The 15,503-nt window shown below is 46.6% G+C and overlaps 1 protein-coding gene and 1 long non-coding RNA gene across 7 annotated transcripts in view; one reads left to right on the forward strand and one right to left on the reverse strand.

The window, feature by feature from the left end:
- LOC117096938 overlaps positions 1 to 8,643 on the forward strand; it is a 130,012-nt gene extending 121,369 nt beyond the window's left edge. For 2 of the 4 annotated variants that reach the window (XR_004442725.1, XR_004442730.1), the window contains one exon: positions 3,785 to 5,007. This is a non-coding gene — a long non-coding RNA (uncharacterized LOC117096938). Of the gene's footprint in view, positions 1 to 1,211; positions 1,543 to 3,784; positions 5,008 to 7,526 lie in introns of those variants that run through there. The other 2 variants (XR_004442731.1, XR_004442728.1) reach the window with 2 other exon arrangements.
- Positions 1 to 12,945, reverse strand: part of TRAF3IP2 (TRAF3 interacting protein 2) — a 49,088-nt gene extending 36,143 nt beyond the window's left edge. The window contains exons 1-2 of one of the 3 annotated variants that reach the window (XM_033234310.1): positions 12,825 to 12,945; positions 12,130 to 12,330 (exon numbers count right to left, since the gene is read on the reverse strand). The gene's annotated coding sequence lies outside the window, so the exon portion shown is untranslated. Of the gene's footprint in view, positions 1 to 12,129; positions 12,668 to 12,824 lie in introns of those variants that run through there. The other 2 variants (XM_033234311.1, XM_033234309.1) reach the window with 2 other exon arrangements.
- Positions 12,946 to 15,503: the final 2,558 nt, after the last annotated feature.

The raw sequence follows: 15,503 nt of genomic DNA on the forward strand, positions 1-15,503 counted from the left end.
TGCAGAGCATTTAGCCTACAGTCCAGGCAATACTGCTTTTAGCTGTAAGAAGAAGAACTCTTAATTAACCTAACACAATGAGGAAGAAAACCAGCCCTCTCTCATCATTAAACTGGTTGAGGTGATGCCTTGACTGGACGGGGAGGAAGAAGGCAGTCCACAAGACTGCACAGGAGCAACTGGGGGTTTGCAGGAGGCTGAAGAGCAGGTGTTGTAAAAGAGCAAGCAAGTGAAAAAGAAGAAATCCCAGAGGGTTGTTCTATGCAAGGCTAGTACCTAGCATACTTCAAATACCAGAGGGAGAAAAGGGATTGTGTCTGGATTTAAAAATTCTTACTTTGGATCCATGTCGCATTTCAACCACAAACATTCACTGAGGGCGCACTGTGCCTAAAGTCAGGTTACACAAATTATGGTTCTAAGACAAGTTTCGGAGAGCATGAATTCACTTTCTCTTGCACCTTGTACCCAATCCAATGCGATCATGACAGCATGCATCTTGAAATGCTCCCCTTTCACACAGATGGGGCCAGCAGTTTGCCACCAAATGTACTTAACGGCCTCCAGAAAGATACCTCTCTAGTCCCTGCCAAATGAACGCTCTTTGACACTCTCCTCCCACTTGGTACTTGGTATGAAACTTACCCACCTGCCGCACGACGACCCCTGCTCCATTTTCCAACACAACAGAAAACTCAACTTCTAATTTCGGGCTGGCCTTCCCTCCTTCCCTCCATCTCTCCCTTTCCCTATCCTTGTCGTTTTCAGGCTGTGTATGTCCTCTGCTCGTTGGTTCATCAGCTAAAGTGATCAGACCTTATAAAAATGAACAAGAGCCTACCAAAAACACCAGTCAATATCGCAACTGTTTATTATTTTAAAAACGTTCGGCTGAGCGTAGTGGCTCAGGCCTGTAATCCCAGCGCTTTGGGAGGCTGAGGCGGGTGGATCACTTGAGGTCAGGTATTCGAGACCAGCCTGGCCAACATGGCAAAACCCCGTCTCTACTAAAAGTACAAAAATTAGCTGGGCGTGGTGGGACGTGCTGTAATCCCATACTGAGGAGGCTGAGGCAGGAGAATCGCTTGAACCCGGGAGGTGGAGGTTGCAGTGAGCTGAGATTGCACCACTGCACTCCAGCCTGGGCAACAAGAGCGAGACTCTATCTCAAAAAAAAAAAAAAAGTTCACCATTTTTTCCCTTTCTTGCAGCTTTTCCACAGTTATGAAACTGGATGTGCCACACAACACGCTCTTCAGCTGGTCGGAAAACAAAAGTGTTTTTTCAAGGCCTAGCTGAGTGTCATCTTTTGCATGCACTTGTGGGCCCACAGCTGAACGGGAGGCAAAGAGTGAGCTGACTAGCAGGACTAATTCCTGTACTCTATTGTCATGGGGTTCGCTTTCAATCCCATGCAGGCACAACTATTTACACTCTCCCTGGGTTTTCCACTGTGAATACCTTAGAAGTGCTTTATCACCCAAATAAACAAAAGGTTGCAAATTCCACTCTTCTAGCTGAGGAGCCATCAGGGGGCTTGGAGGAGGCTTTAAAAACAAAAGCGATGAGGGCAGTCATCTCACATAACTGGAAAGCTGAGGTCATCCTCTCTGGTGGGAATTCTGCAGTTAAAGCTGGTCTGGGGCTGGGCGTGGTGGCTCACACCTGTAACCCCAGCACTTTGGAGGCTGAGGCAGGAGGATTACGTAAGCCCAAGAGTTCAAGGCCAGCCTTGGCAACATAATGAGACCCTGTCTGTACAAAAAAATTAAACAAATTAGCCAGATGCGGTGGCATGCACCTGCAGCCCCAGCTACTTGAGAGGCTGAGGTGAGAGGTCACTTGAGCCCTGGAGGTCCAGCCTGCAGGGAGCCGAGATCGTGCCGCAGCACTCCAGCCTGAGTGACAGAGCGACCCTGTCTCAAAAGATAAAAATAATTTTTCAAAAAACTGGGCCGAGCACCCTTCCCCCACACAGCTGCATGGCTGGCTTCCTTTCTCCGTGAGGTCTTTTCTTGACTGTCACCTCAAGGAGGTCTCCCTGGTCATGCTCTCTAAAATGTTTACACTCTCCTCTCATTCCCATCTCCCTTCCCTGCTTTACCTTCTTCTCCAGCAGTTATCACTGTCATACTGTCATATATCACCCAAATGTGTATGATACACACAAATATCTAATAATCTCTTTGTTTGCTCATCACCTTTCCCTTCTCCCAGAATATACACTTCCTAAGGGTGCAGTTTTCTCTTTTTATTTGTGATATGGGGGTCTTGCTCTGTCACCCAGGCTGGAGTGCAGTACCTAGATCATGGTTCACTGCAGCCTCAAACTCCTGAGCTCAAGTGATCCTCCCACCTCAGCCTCACAAGTAGCTAGGACTACAGGCGCACACCATTGTGCCTAATTTTTTTTTTTTTTTGAGATGGAGTCTTGCTCTGTCGCCCAGGCTGGAGTAAAGTGGCACAATCTTGGCTCACTGCAACCTCTGCCTCCCAGGTTCAAGCGATTCTTGTGCCTCAGCCTCCTGAGTAGCTGTGATTACAGGTGTGCGCCACTGCATCCGGCTAATTTTTGTATTTTTAGTAGAAACAGAGTTTCACCATGTTGGCCAGGCTGGTCTCAAACTCCTGACCTCAGGTGATCCACCTACCTCGGCCTCCCAAAGTGCTGGGATTACAGGTGTGAGTCACTGTGCTGGTCAGCGTGCCTGACTTTTAAAATTTTTTTGTAGAGATGAGGTCTCACTTTGCTACCCCAACTGGTATTGAACTCTTTACCTCAAGCAGTCCTCCTACCTCAGCCTCCCAAAGTGCTGGGATTGTAAGTGAGCCACCACATCTGGCTTGGGGGCATGATTTTTGACTGTTCTATTTACAGCTATATTTTCAGCACCTACAACTACACCTGGCACATAGTAGGTGCTCAATAAAGATTCATTGAATGAATAAATAATTGTTGCCTATTTCAGAGAGGGGACAGACAGGTTCGTGTAGCTGGATCAGTGACAGTGAGAATGTTGTCAACAACAATGTTGGGTAGCAAGGAGTATCTGGTGGGCCTGGTCCTCAGAGTTCTTAAAATTATGTCACATGGGTGACCCTTCCCTCTTCTTTTTTTTTTCCTCTCAAGAACATTGATTAAATGCCCACTATGTGTCAAGCACCCAAGTTAGGTCTGGGCCATGCCCAAAGGTCCTGCCCATGGGCAGGATTGGCCACAATCCTTACTTGCAGAATAAAGGTGATGCCATTAGTCATGATGGGAACATCGACTCTTAGATTCCAGGCAGGGAGGTGCTGGTCTTGTACCTCTGCAGAGCTCCACCCAGAACAGAAAAGGGTGGGGCACGCCTGCCGCTACTACACGGCCCCTTCCAGTCTCAGACCCCTGCCTGAACTGGCAGAAAATGGGCAACCCTGCCAACTCTCCATAGGCAGTCATAGAGAACAATGACAAATGCCACATCAGGGGGCCACAGACAGATTAATGGGTTATGTCAGGGATGGCAGTTTTATCTGTTTTGTCTTTAATGACAATAGTGTAAAAATACTAAACATTAAAAAAAAAAAACCACTCAGTATCTCACCACTGTGTTTTTAAAGTACAAAAAACCATTCAGCAGAGGGTGAGAGTGTGTATTCCGGGTAAGCACAGGTGGGCATGAACTGGGGACAGAGGTGAGTCCTGAGGACATACAACTGGATGGAACAGCTGTGCATGTGAGCCTGGTTCTTGCTTGTGCTGACCTGACCCATTTTTCTGTTTTTCCATTTTTCTTTCCAGGCTTTCTCCATATTTATGTGCTTGTAACTCTGGCATGACCTTTGCTCCAGTCTCTACCAGAGGGCGGCACCTGGATTGAAGTGGAAAAGCCCTGTTTTCCAGCCATGACCCAGGGAGCAAGCACTGACTCCTCAGGGGAACAGGAGACCTGCCCACTAGGACCCTGGGAGCCTCCATGTTGGCGGTGCCCTGTGTCGTCTCGGGTTCACCAGCAAATCTTCGGGGGAAAGCAGGGCTGGAGCGCGAGGAAACCCAGGAGAGTTCCTAGCTCAGAATCCCTCTCTGAGGCTCCCGATACAGATGCCCAGGCCCCACACCCAGAGACTCTGAGTATTTTTGTTTATCATCTGTAAAAGACTAGTGTATTTTTGTTTAAGTCTCACAGGTAAACAAGTTCTCTCGTACTTTGTCAAGGGAAATGTAATCTGTGCGATTTGGCAGTAACTATCAGAATTTTAAAAGCATATGCCCTTTGACCTAGTAATTTCACTTCTAAGAATTTCCCCTGCAGAGGTGTGTATATCTTGTATGAAATGAAGAGGCTATGAAAACAGCCAACGCCGCACTGTTTATAATAGCAAAGACCGGACACAACCCACATGTCTAAAGGTTCTGATGTTTAAAACTGTAGTATATCTGTACAATGAGCACTCCACATCCTTTAAGAACGAGGAAGGGCTGTGTGAACTGAAATGGAACTATCTCTAAGATGTATTAAGTTAAAAAAATCCAAGAGTAGCACAGTGTGTAGGGTATGCCATCCTTTGTATGATAAAAGGTCGTATATCTGCCATCTCAAATGAGGAACAGTGGTTGCCTCTGGGAAGGGAACTGGATGGCTAGGAATGCGGTATTGGAAAGAGGTTTGCTTTTCAGAACATTTTATACCATTTACGTTTTGTCACAAGGGCACCTGTATTGACTTAAAAGATAAAAAATGAAAAGGAAAGGCTCTGCTCGTGATTCTGATGCTCACAAAGATTAAGCACCAATGTGAATGAGGAACTCATGAGACCGCCCAGAATAGAGTGAACATGTCTCTTCAAATATCAAAAACCATTCAGCAGAGGCTGAGAACACGTGCCTGGGGTAAGCACGGGTGGGCATGAGCTGGGGACAGAGGTGATTCCCAGGGACATACAACTAAACCCCAAAGACGACAGTAGCTTTTCTTTCTGGCCTTTTTTTTTTTTTTTTGAGACAAGGTTTTGTTGCCCAGTGGCGCAATCACAGTTCACTGCCACCTTGCCCCGCTGGGATCAGGTATTCCTCCCACCTTAGCCTCTCATGTTGCTGGGACCACGGGCATGCACCACCACGCCTGGTTAATTTTTTGTTTTTTGTAGTGATGGAGTCTCGCCATGTTGCCCAGGCTGGTCTCGAACTCCTGGACTCAAGCAATCCTTCTGCCTCGGCCTTCCAAAGTGCTGAGATTATAGGCGTGAGCCACTGCACGCAGCCCGACAGGAGCTTTTCATCTCTGGACTCTCATCACCATTTGGACTGTGAGCTGTGCTTCTAGCCTTTGGACCGGACAGGCATCTTTCCTCACATCTGTCAGTTTCTCTCTCCAGGTCCCTCACTCTGTCTTCCTTTTTGCCTCCTCGGGCCTGAGACCTTTCTCTGAGCTCCTCTACTCTGCCCCGAGCTGCCTAGTTTTGCGAATAATATCACATCCAGATGTCAGCAGCCCTGACGTCCATGTGACAATGCTCCCTTGGTGTCCCAGTGACAGATTTTCCCATGCTTCACCTTCTCTCTTTTTTTATTTTTCTGTACACAGCTCTCAGTCAACCCCCCTGAGCTGCCTCCAACTCTTTACTCATGTCTGTTTCTAGCGATCTTTTCCTCTTCTAGCACAATCTTCCTTAACTTACTAGTTTTTTGAATCAGAGCCTCTTAGTCTTCACAGCGCTACCTTTCTGATCTTTTCCCCCATCATGCCTGCCTCCCTTTCTTCAGGTCCATTAGACTCCACCGTGGCCTGTGTAGAAAGCAAGTCTCTCCCAGGGCACACATGAACAGGCCTCATGCTCACATCCACAGTGAACTGCGGCTTCTGCCTTCCAGATGGGCTTACCCAAAATCAACACATATTCCTAGGATGTGGGAAAATATGCAATACTTAAATGCCAAGGCTCTGGGTTCAGACTCCCTAGGGTTAAATTCTCCCTGTGCCAGCTAGCTGCATGGTTAGATTTGTGATCCTGACAAAGTTATCTGATGTCTCTGGGCCTCACTTTTCTCATCTGCTAAATAGAGAAAAGAGCGACACTTCTCCTTAGGGGTGTGGTGAGGATAAAGAGTAGATGTAAATAAAGTGTTGAATGTAGAGCCTGGCCCATATCAAGCTTTCAAAAAGCAATGGCCATTTTGTTATTTTTAATGCAGCTACAACTGCAGTTATTATCTGGCTTTGGAGCTCTCTTTTTAAAGACAGTATTCCCTGGTGCTAATACACCCAGGTGCTCATACTATTCTTCGAAGCTAATGTATAGAGACCATATCTTTTTAACAAACGTGTATACATGAGTCATTTCCGGCACATTTGATACACATCATCTCCTTTGGTCCTTAAAACACGCCTAGGCCGGCCGGGCGCGGTGGCTCAAGCCTGTAATCCCAGCACTTTGGGAGGCCGAGATGTGCGGATCACAAGGTCAGGAGATCAAGACCATCCTGGCTAACACGGTGAAACCCCGTCTCTACTAAAAAAATACAAAAAACTAGCCGGGCGAGGTGGCGGGCGCCTGTAGTCCCAGCTACTCGGGGAGGCTGAGGCAGGAGAATGGCGTGAACCCGGGAGGGGGAGCTTGCAGTGAGCTGAGAACCGGCCACTGCACTCCAGCCTGGGCGACAGAGCGAGACTCCGTCTCAAAAATAAATAAATAAATAATTAATTAAAAAATTAAAAAAAGCACGCCTAGGCCATAAGCAGGGTAAGTGTTACCACTTTGCCATTCCTGTTTTACAGAGGCTTAGACACATTGAGAAGCTTTTCCATAGTCACTTAACAAGTGATGAGTGAAGCCAAATCAAGCCTTTAGATCTCCAAGCTCTTTCCATTAAACCATATAAATCAGGGGTTGGCAAAGTTTTTCTGCAAAGGGGACAGATAATAAATAGCTTACGCCTTATGGGCCACATGCTGTGTCTGTTTCATATTCTGCTCCCTTTTTATTTATTTATTTTTTAAGAAAAAACACCCTTTAAACATACAAAAACCATTCTGAGCAAAAGGCTGGTGCCAACACCAGGTCATGGTAACCATTGGCTCTAGGGTTGTAGTTTACTGTTGATATAGATTGTATGCTGATAAGCCAGAATACAAACCTAATGAAACTGATATACTTAAGAAGCTTTACTGTTTGTTAGCAATCGCTGCTAACACTTATTGAATGGTTACTATGTGGGAAATGCTGTTCCCAGTGTGATAGATGTATTAATTTACTTCATCCTCACGCCCACTCTCATTTCATAGGTGCTATGGTCAGACTTATTTTACAGGCGGGGAAAGGGAAAAGCGAGGTATAGAGAAGGTAAGTAACTTTTCCAAGGTCACATGGCTATTGCGTAGCAGAGCTGTGATTCAAATCTAAGCGGTTTGGCACCAGAGCCTGTGCACTTAACTGCTTGCATCTCGGTTGGGAGCACTCACTGGTTTAGCTATTGGGAGGGAAAAAAGGGGATGGGGAAGCCACTCACATAACCCCTAGCCGATTCTGGAATAAATATGCTTCAGAGCCATTCACCCTGAAGCTGAGGAGGCATGGAAGCAGGCTACCTGTGTTCTGTACAGCATCACCAGGCTGGAAATCTGCCATGGCTTTCCTTCACGCCATTACAATAGAGGATACAGATGAGGCTGCAGAGGCATCTTGATTTGAGAAAAGCATTTGATTGGATCTCATTAAATTTTAATCATAAACTGAATTCAAAATAAATTGAAAACTGGTTGACAGAGCACCAACAAAGGGTGATGATAAATGGTGATGCATCTAGAGAGGAGCTATCTTCCAGGGGACAACTCTACGGCAAGGACGGATGGGATTTAATGAAGGTGTTATGTCCCCACAAGAAGACAAATCACGCAGCAAGGAACAGAGGAAGGGCAGGAGTGAGCAGCCTGAGTAATTAATAAACCGTATTAACAGCTCTTCCATAATCAGGCCTTGGTGATCACAACTGCTTGGATTTTTTCTTAAGGTTTTTTTGAGTCAGGAATAGGTCTGAAGAGTCCTAGAGACGCACAGCATGAATATTTCAGGTGGACATTAAAAAGAAATCTATAAATTTACAGCTGGGAGGATCCTGAGATCTATCTACTTTGGATCAGAAACTTTCAATTACAAGATTCCCAAGGCCGTACTTCATTCTCCAGAGAGTAATCTTTTTAATAAATGTCCAAAAGTCATGGATTGTAAAAAAAAAATACATCTAAACTCATTAATGTCCTTTGTTTACTGCCCAAATGCATGCAAACTTTCATAACGCTGTTTTGTTGAGTGGAAGGTTGGTTTTGAGTGAACTGTTTGGCTCAGATTCAAACTCCAGTGAACAAATACTTCCAAGTTTACTTGCAGAATTTCCCAGACAGAGAAGTTCTTCCACTGGGCTTGCCAGAGGACTTGAAACAGTGGTGAGCCCTGGAAGGAAGGGAACATTTACTGGCCCTTGGATATAACCCAGCACAGTAAAGACTCACATCAGGCTGAAGGCAGTGTAGTGTGAACCGACCTAATTTGAGGAAGTTTGCTCTGGGACTCCTCTGAGCTACTAAATGAGGAGAAGGACTAATGGGAACACACTGACTCCATCACATCAGAAGTTATAATAAACATTTACAGAACAACCTCAAACCAGTCCATGTTTTTTGTTTGTTTGTTTTTTGTTTTGCTTTGTTTTGTTTTGTCGTTGTCATTGCTTTGGTTTTTTTTTTGTTTGTTTGTTTCTTCAGATAAGACGGTTTCTCTAAGCACACGTGTGATCCCAAATTCAGCCCCAGCCACGGAGTGAAGGAGAGGAAGGGGCAGAAAGGAAAAATCAAGAGAGGAAGAGGAAGGGAGAGAAAGGAAGGAAGGAGAATGGAAGAGAAGTAAGGAAAGTGGGGAAATGCTGAAGGATTTTTTTGTATTTGCCTTTTATTGGTGTAGGAGAGACACTTAATTAACTTGTAATTTGTATGTAGTGCTGGGTATGAGAAGGGGCAGCTGGAAGGGAAGGGAAAGAATGAATATAGGTAAAAGGCAAGAGGATCATAGGGTAAGCTGGGAGGCCAGGAAGAGTTTGGACAGACAGCTCAGCGTAGGAAGAAAGTTAAGAGCTGGGAGGGAGACCTGTTGACTCTGGGAAGGGGAAAGGGAAAAAACATTGACATCCTGACTGCAGGGAAACAATGAGGCAGCAGAGACAAGTATCCCTCATTGCTGAGGGAGCTGCCAAGACCCCAGGCAGCCTCGGTCTGTGAGGTGCGAGGAGAGGGGCACAGGCTGGGAACTTCGGTCAGTCCTGGCCCTCCGCGTGAGTTCAGCTGCCTTATCAGGGAGCCAAGCCAAACCAGCACAGACCTAAGGATCACTCGATGGATGGAAGCCCACCCTTCTTCAGCCAGTCTACAACTTCTGGTATCCGGGAAAGTCTGTGCACACACAAGGTGTGCACACACAGCTACAGAGTGAGCTTAGTCACGGCCAAGCACATGTGTGCTCCTAGGAGGCCTGCTGGACACGGGAGGCAAAGACTGTCAGTGGGAGAAAGGACAGCCTGGGTTTCATAAACTAAAAATATCTTGGTGACAACGCATTCGGAAGAAACAGGAGAGGCCCAGGGGGGCAGCTTCTTGATTCCAATCCTCAGACACTTTCTCACGGAAAAATCCTTCAGACTGCAGGATTGTTTTGATAAGGAAATGTGATCAAACATTAGGGGTCATTTCGTTGGATCTGAAAGGAATTTAAAGTTGAATGTGCCTCATCTGTGTTCTCTTTTTTTCCTGCAGCAGTTGCCTGCAATTCATATATGTTTTTAGAAGCTCATCTAAAATTGCCTGCAGCAGAAAAATGATTTGAATTCAGGATATTCCTGAGATTTCCATTCTGCAACGTGTAAAACATAGATTTAATTTAGACAAACTACCCCACCATAATCTTTCTGAATGCCTGTTGGAAGAATGCCTGCAAATATGACTGTCTTCTCCTCTTCTTTTTATTTTCAGAGCATTTGAAAGTCACTAACTCCTTAATCCCGGGAGAAGCAGGCTTTAACATTTCCTGTCTCTACACCCTCCAAAAACGAGTAACCCTGAGTTAAGAACCTTTCTATCCGACATGTTGGTACATTACCCAGACCTCACTCCTGTTTAGCCCACCCCACGCAATGAACAGAGCAGAGTAACTACATTATCCATCTTTTGATGCTCCGTCATGGAGTGACTGGTAGCTGCAGCAGCAGATTAAGAATGACTGTGGTGTGTGGCCTTTAAGGATTAGAGTGAGGCTGGCAAGTGCACAACAGTTAGCCTGCTTTCAGATAATGGTGCATCATTGTTTGAAAATAAAATCAGGAACTCATTGCAGGTGAACTATCTTGAAATTCCTGTCCTTTCATCCCAGGGGAATAGACAGAAATGCCTAAAAACATGACATAGACTACACCAGGACATCCCACAAAAACAGATGAGCAATACCAAAAGCTCTGCACCAGCCCATCCTGGTCAGCTAGGGCCTATTTGAACTGTATTGATGGCAAGTAATTCCCAAAAAGAAACAATAACTTTTTTTTTTTTTTTTAAGTCACGGTCTGGAAAAAGTTAAGGATTCTGTGTATCCGCCATCTAATAATGTCTCTAATCACAGTCATCACCCTTACATGGTATTAGGATGTGCTTCACCGTTTCCCTTCCCCTCCCATTAAAGGCCCCACACACAGTGACTGGTCCAACTGAGGAGTGGTTTCCAGGTCCAGCTACAGCAGTAACTCTGGCTTCTGGAGCTGGGCTTGGCTGCCAGTTCTCTGGCCTGCCTTGACTCTGTTGGGAATAGCACGGACTGTCCTTCCTGGGTAACCCAAATGGGACATGAACTAATTCGAGAAACTCCCTGTTTTCTCCTATTTGGCTAGAGCCAATAATAAGGCCTCAATTCCAGGCAGCCCTCCGGCAGAGACACGTGTCCCCCAGCCTCTCCCGGCCTTTCACCCTGACTGCTGCTTTACCTTTTGCCTTGAGAGCAGACGAGTGAAACAGAAATCAAAGCAGTTGACATGGAAGCGGGGTGCTACTAGGCATTTGGTAGCATGCTGAATTCTGGGGGGTAGAAAAATATCAGGCAACAAAAGTCCTTTCCTCAAGGGGGTAACCAACTGGTAGTGGGAGGTAAAATTAAAATATGTGAATAATCGGTAAACAAAACAAGTCTTGAAGACCACCCACTACCACTACCCCTCTGGGACTATCCTGGCTTTGTTTTATAAGGGAATTTGACACACTTGTGTTAGATCACCACCCCCCATCAATTTACTGATGAAGAAATCCAGGCTTAGTGGAGTCAGAGTGAATTGCCTAAGTCATGGAACCACAAGAAGTGAAGAATTTGAAACCAAGTTTCTTGTCCTTTTAAAAAAAAAAATGGCCTCTTATTCTCCTGTTCCTTACAAAAAAAAAAAAAAAAGCCCCCTATTCTAAGATAGCATCTTGAACTTGAAAGTCACAAGAAGCTTGATTAGCTTCTAAGATCAAGTTCTGGCATTTCTCCCCCTTGTTCCCAAAGGCTCCGTCCAGCGCCAGCCTGGGAGGGCTGGAGGGCGGCTGCGGAGAGGGGCCGGGAGGCGGCTCAGAGCCAGCACAGAGCTCAGCAGAACTTCCTGGCCCAAGAATGCGCTGTTGATTTTCTTTTTCCCCTGCACGAAACAGGGATCGAGAAAACTCTGCCACTGACGTGTTCTGGGGCTGAAAGCCAATTACTTAATCTTTGCCATCCCTGGCTCTCTCCTTGGAGAAGTGGGGCCTGAATTCTTGATAGAAACGTGTGGGGACACGAAGTACCCAAACGAATGGTTCCCAGGCAGCTCCGAGCTGTCCCCGTGTGCGAGCCTCCTCTCCTCGAAGGGTTAACTCGGCGGGGCTCGCAGGCCTGAAATACTACACCAGCAACGCATCCTTGCAGCCCAAACTTCGCTGTCATTTTCTCAGCTAAGATGGTCTCTGTGCGAACAAGTTAAAGGAGGGGAGAGGAAGACAGAGGAAAGTAGAGGCAGAACGTTTCAGTAAAGGAGAAACAGCGTGCTTTGGAAAATAGGTCAGAGGTGAAGAAATAAGCCCAGGCAAGTGATAACTCCGAGTAACTTACCTTAGAACCACCACGGACAGACAGACCGGGCCCGGAGAGTGGTCGGCTCTCGGCGGCTTCTCGTCTCTCTCCACCTTGGGTCGCCCTGGGCCTCCCTCCCCTCTCCCGGCCCAGGTAAGTAGAAGAACAGGCTCTGAAGCAGGAAGTGGAAGCTGTATGCAAATTTCTACGGAGCCTAGGAAGCCTCTGCTCAAAATCTCCCTGTGGGCAGTGAATCAACGGCTGAGGAGTCACTATTTCTTAAAACAGAAACCTCCTTCATTCATGAGAAAGGGCCAGTGACCAATTAGGCGGCATTTTTGTTTTCGCCACCCAGCTAAGAAGCTGCCCAGGAGTGGGCCGAACCTCAGTGTAGTCGCAGTGCCCTCGCCTAGGAGGGTATCTCCGGGAGGAGATTGAACTTGAGGGCTAAGAATGACTAATCATTAGCAGCATCAAAGAGGGGATTGGGGGGCAGATAATGGGGAGGAAGAGGGAGCGGAGCTTCTTGCATCTCCTCTAACTGCTTAAAACATCAGTAGTTGCTGCCTATAACCACTGAGGGGGGGGAGCTCACTGACCATGCCCCTGGACACACGTGTACACACATGCCTGTGGCCTGTGCACAGGCCACCCCATTGTCAGGCACAAAAAAAGTGGTTAATTTTAAGAACACACACACATACATACATACACATGCACACATGCACTCTAACCTCCTCTGGCTGCATTTTCCTGACCTCCAGTTTATTTTCTCCCCTTCCTTTCCCGTTGTTTAATCAGTAGCCTGCAGAATTTATTGCATGAAGGAGCGCTGCAGGCAGGATGACACCCAGCGATGTGAAGAAAGAGACTGAGAGAGAGAGAGAGAGAGAGAAGGCACAACTGCCTTTCCGGGCAGCAGGGGGTGATGGGAGCGGTGTTAGCTGGAGCTCTAGAGTCAGGAGGACCTGGGTACGAACTCAGCCATGTCACTGGTCAGCTGGGCACCCTGGGCAGGCACACCATGCTCCTGGTGCTGGACTTGTCTGCCTGTTGAAGGGGTCCAAATGTCAGTCCACTCAGCCGGCTATCTCTCTACTCTGGGGACAGGCCCCAGAGCATCCCTGTTCAGACTGTACCAGGTTCTGCTCAAGCAGGATACAGGAAGCAGGTTGCTCAACATTCCACAAGCAGAGAAAATGCAGCTTGTTGTTAACACAGTATACACAGGTTGTTTGCATTTTGGTATATCCTTACAACAGAATATGATGCAGCTATTAAAAATCATCAATATGTATTATCTGAGCCACTAACATGAAAAAGTGACTCTGAGACATTATTTAATGAAAAGTATTATCTTATTTTTTGCTAATATATGTGACATACACACACACACATAGATATGTATATCAATTTTTTTAAGAGACAGGGTCTCAGTCTGTTGCCCAGGCTGGAGTGCAGTGGTGCAGTCATAGCTCACTGCAGCCTTGACCTCCTGGGCTCAAACAATCCTCCTGCCTCAGTCTCCTGGGTAGCTGGGACTACAGGTACACACCGCCACACCTGGCTAATTTTTTTATTTTTTCTAGAGACAGTGTCTCACTGTGTTGCTGTGGTTGGTCTTGAACTCCTGGTCTCAAGGGATCCTCCCACCTCAGCCTCCCAAAGTGCTGGGATTACAGGTGTGCATCATTGCACCCAGCCCAACATATAGATTTGTGTTTGCTCACCACTGGGCCCCAGGGGACCTAGCACACTGCCCTGCCTAGAACATTGTAGGCAATCACTGTGTAGCTGTTCAGTGACCAAGTTAGAAATATCTGGAAAGATGTACGCCAAACTGTTTAGTGGTGCTCACTTCAAGGGAATGCAATTGAGGAAAATAAGTGAGGATGGAGGGCTTTATGATATATACATATGGACTATTTGATTCCTTTTTTCACAATAACATATAGGACTTTTTCATTTAAAAGAATGAAGCTGTTTTAAAAAATGTATTACCTTGGCTTTGAAGTTTCTGCTTTAAAATTATTATTAGAGTCATCTTTTGGAGAGTAGGAAAAAATAACATTTTCTGTGGTCCAGTTGGTACCAGGATACTTTGAAAGAGCTACTGGAGTTAGGAAATGGGAACAGAAAACCAAAGAAGAATGGCAAGGGGAGGAGCTAGGAGGGAGAGCAAGGGGAGTTGGAGTGGAAAGATGTTTCATTTCTCTTTGTTGTCCTTAAATGGATTGGGAAAGGCCTGAAGATGCTCTGCCGAGTACCACCTCTGAAATCCAGCCTGCCAGGCAGAACGAAGGGAAACTTTTCTCCAGTTCTCCACCAACTGTTTTCCGGGGTGTGCGACCTGAGGGCCCTGTAGGAAGAACACCAGGTGCTGAAGTGCTGCTTTTCATTGCTGTTGGCTGGGCCTTCCTCTTGTCTACTTTTTTTTTTTTTTTTTTTTTTTGAGACAGTCTCACTTTGTCACCCAGGCTGGAGTACAGTGGCACGATCACTGCAACCTCTGCCTCCTAGGTTCAAGCAATTCTCCCACCTCAGCCTCCCAAATAGCTGGGATTACAGGTGCCCGCCACCACACCCAGCTAATTTTCTGTATTTTAAGTAGAGACAGGGTTTCACCATGTTAGCCAGGCTGATCTCTAACTCCTGACCTCAGGTGATCCACTCGCCTCCTGTCTAAATTTATCATGAGCAGAAAGGCAGGCACTTCAGGGAATGAGTTCATGGCTCCCTCCTAGAAGCCTCTGCTGGGGCCCCAGGCTGAAAAGCAGCCTGAGGATGGACACAGTTTAGAGAAGGTGTCCTGGACAGGAGAAACCTCCTCTGAACCTGCCTGAGGCAGTTATGGTGAAATACAGGTGACCCAGGTGAACACATACAGCTTTTGAGTTGCCGTCACAGGAGAGCAACTCTTCACTAAGGACCTACCCTACACTCCCTCTGAGCACATCTCATCCTCCAAACAGTCCTGTGAAGTGTGTTTACTGTCATTCCCACTTTACCTTTGAGGACTCTGAAGCTCAGAGATACTGAGTAACTTCTGCAAGGTCACACAGCTCATCTGTGGAGGAGTCAAGCCCAGAGCAATCTCCCTTCCAGGTGGATGTTATTACTGCCCCCTCCCTGCGCCCCGCCACAGCCCCCCAACCCCTACCCTCCTTTGCCCTGTTGCCGTCTGTTCTTCCTACGTGCTTGGGTGGAAACACAGGTAACTTGCTTTCTTTGCACAACTCTTGACAACTTTCAAGAAGGGAAAAAAAGGTGTAGACAATAAAAGGATGGGGTTGTGACTGTGCCACAGTCTGGTGCTGTGTTCATATGGTAAGGGTTGCTGTACAGATCATAAATAGAATAGTCAAGATGTGGGTCAGCCTTCTCCATGCTGTTAGAAATCTAGAAGGGGAGCA

This window comes from Trachypithecus francoisi, unplaced genomic scaffold (genome assembly GCF_009764315.1).
Source record: "Trachypithecus francoisi isolate TF-2019V2 unplaced genomic scaffold, Tfra_2.0 Lachesis_group15, whole genome shotgun sequence".
Taxonomy (NCBI): Eukaryota; Metazoa; Chordata; class Mammalia; order Primates; family Cercopithecidae; genus Trachypithecus; species Trachypithecus francoisi.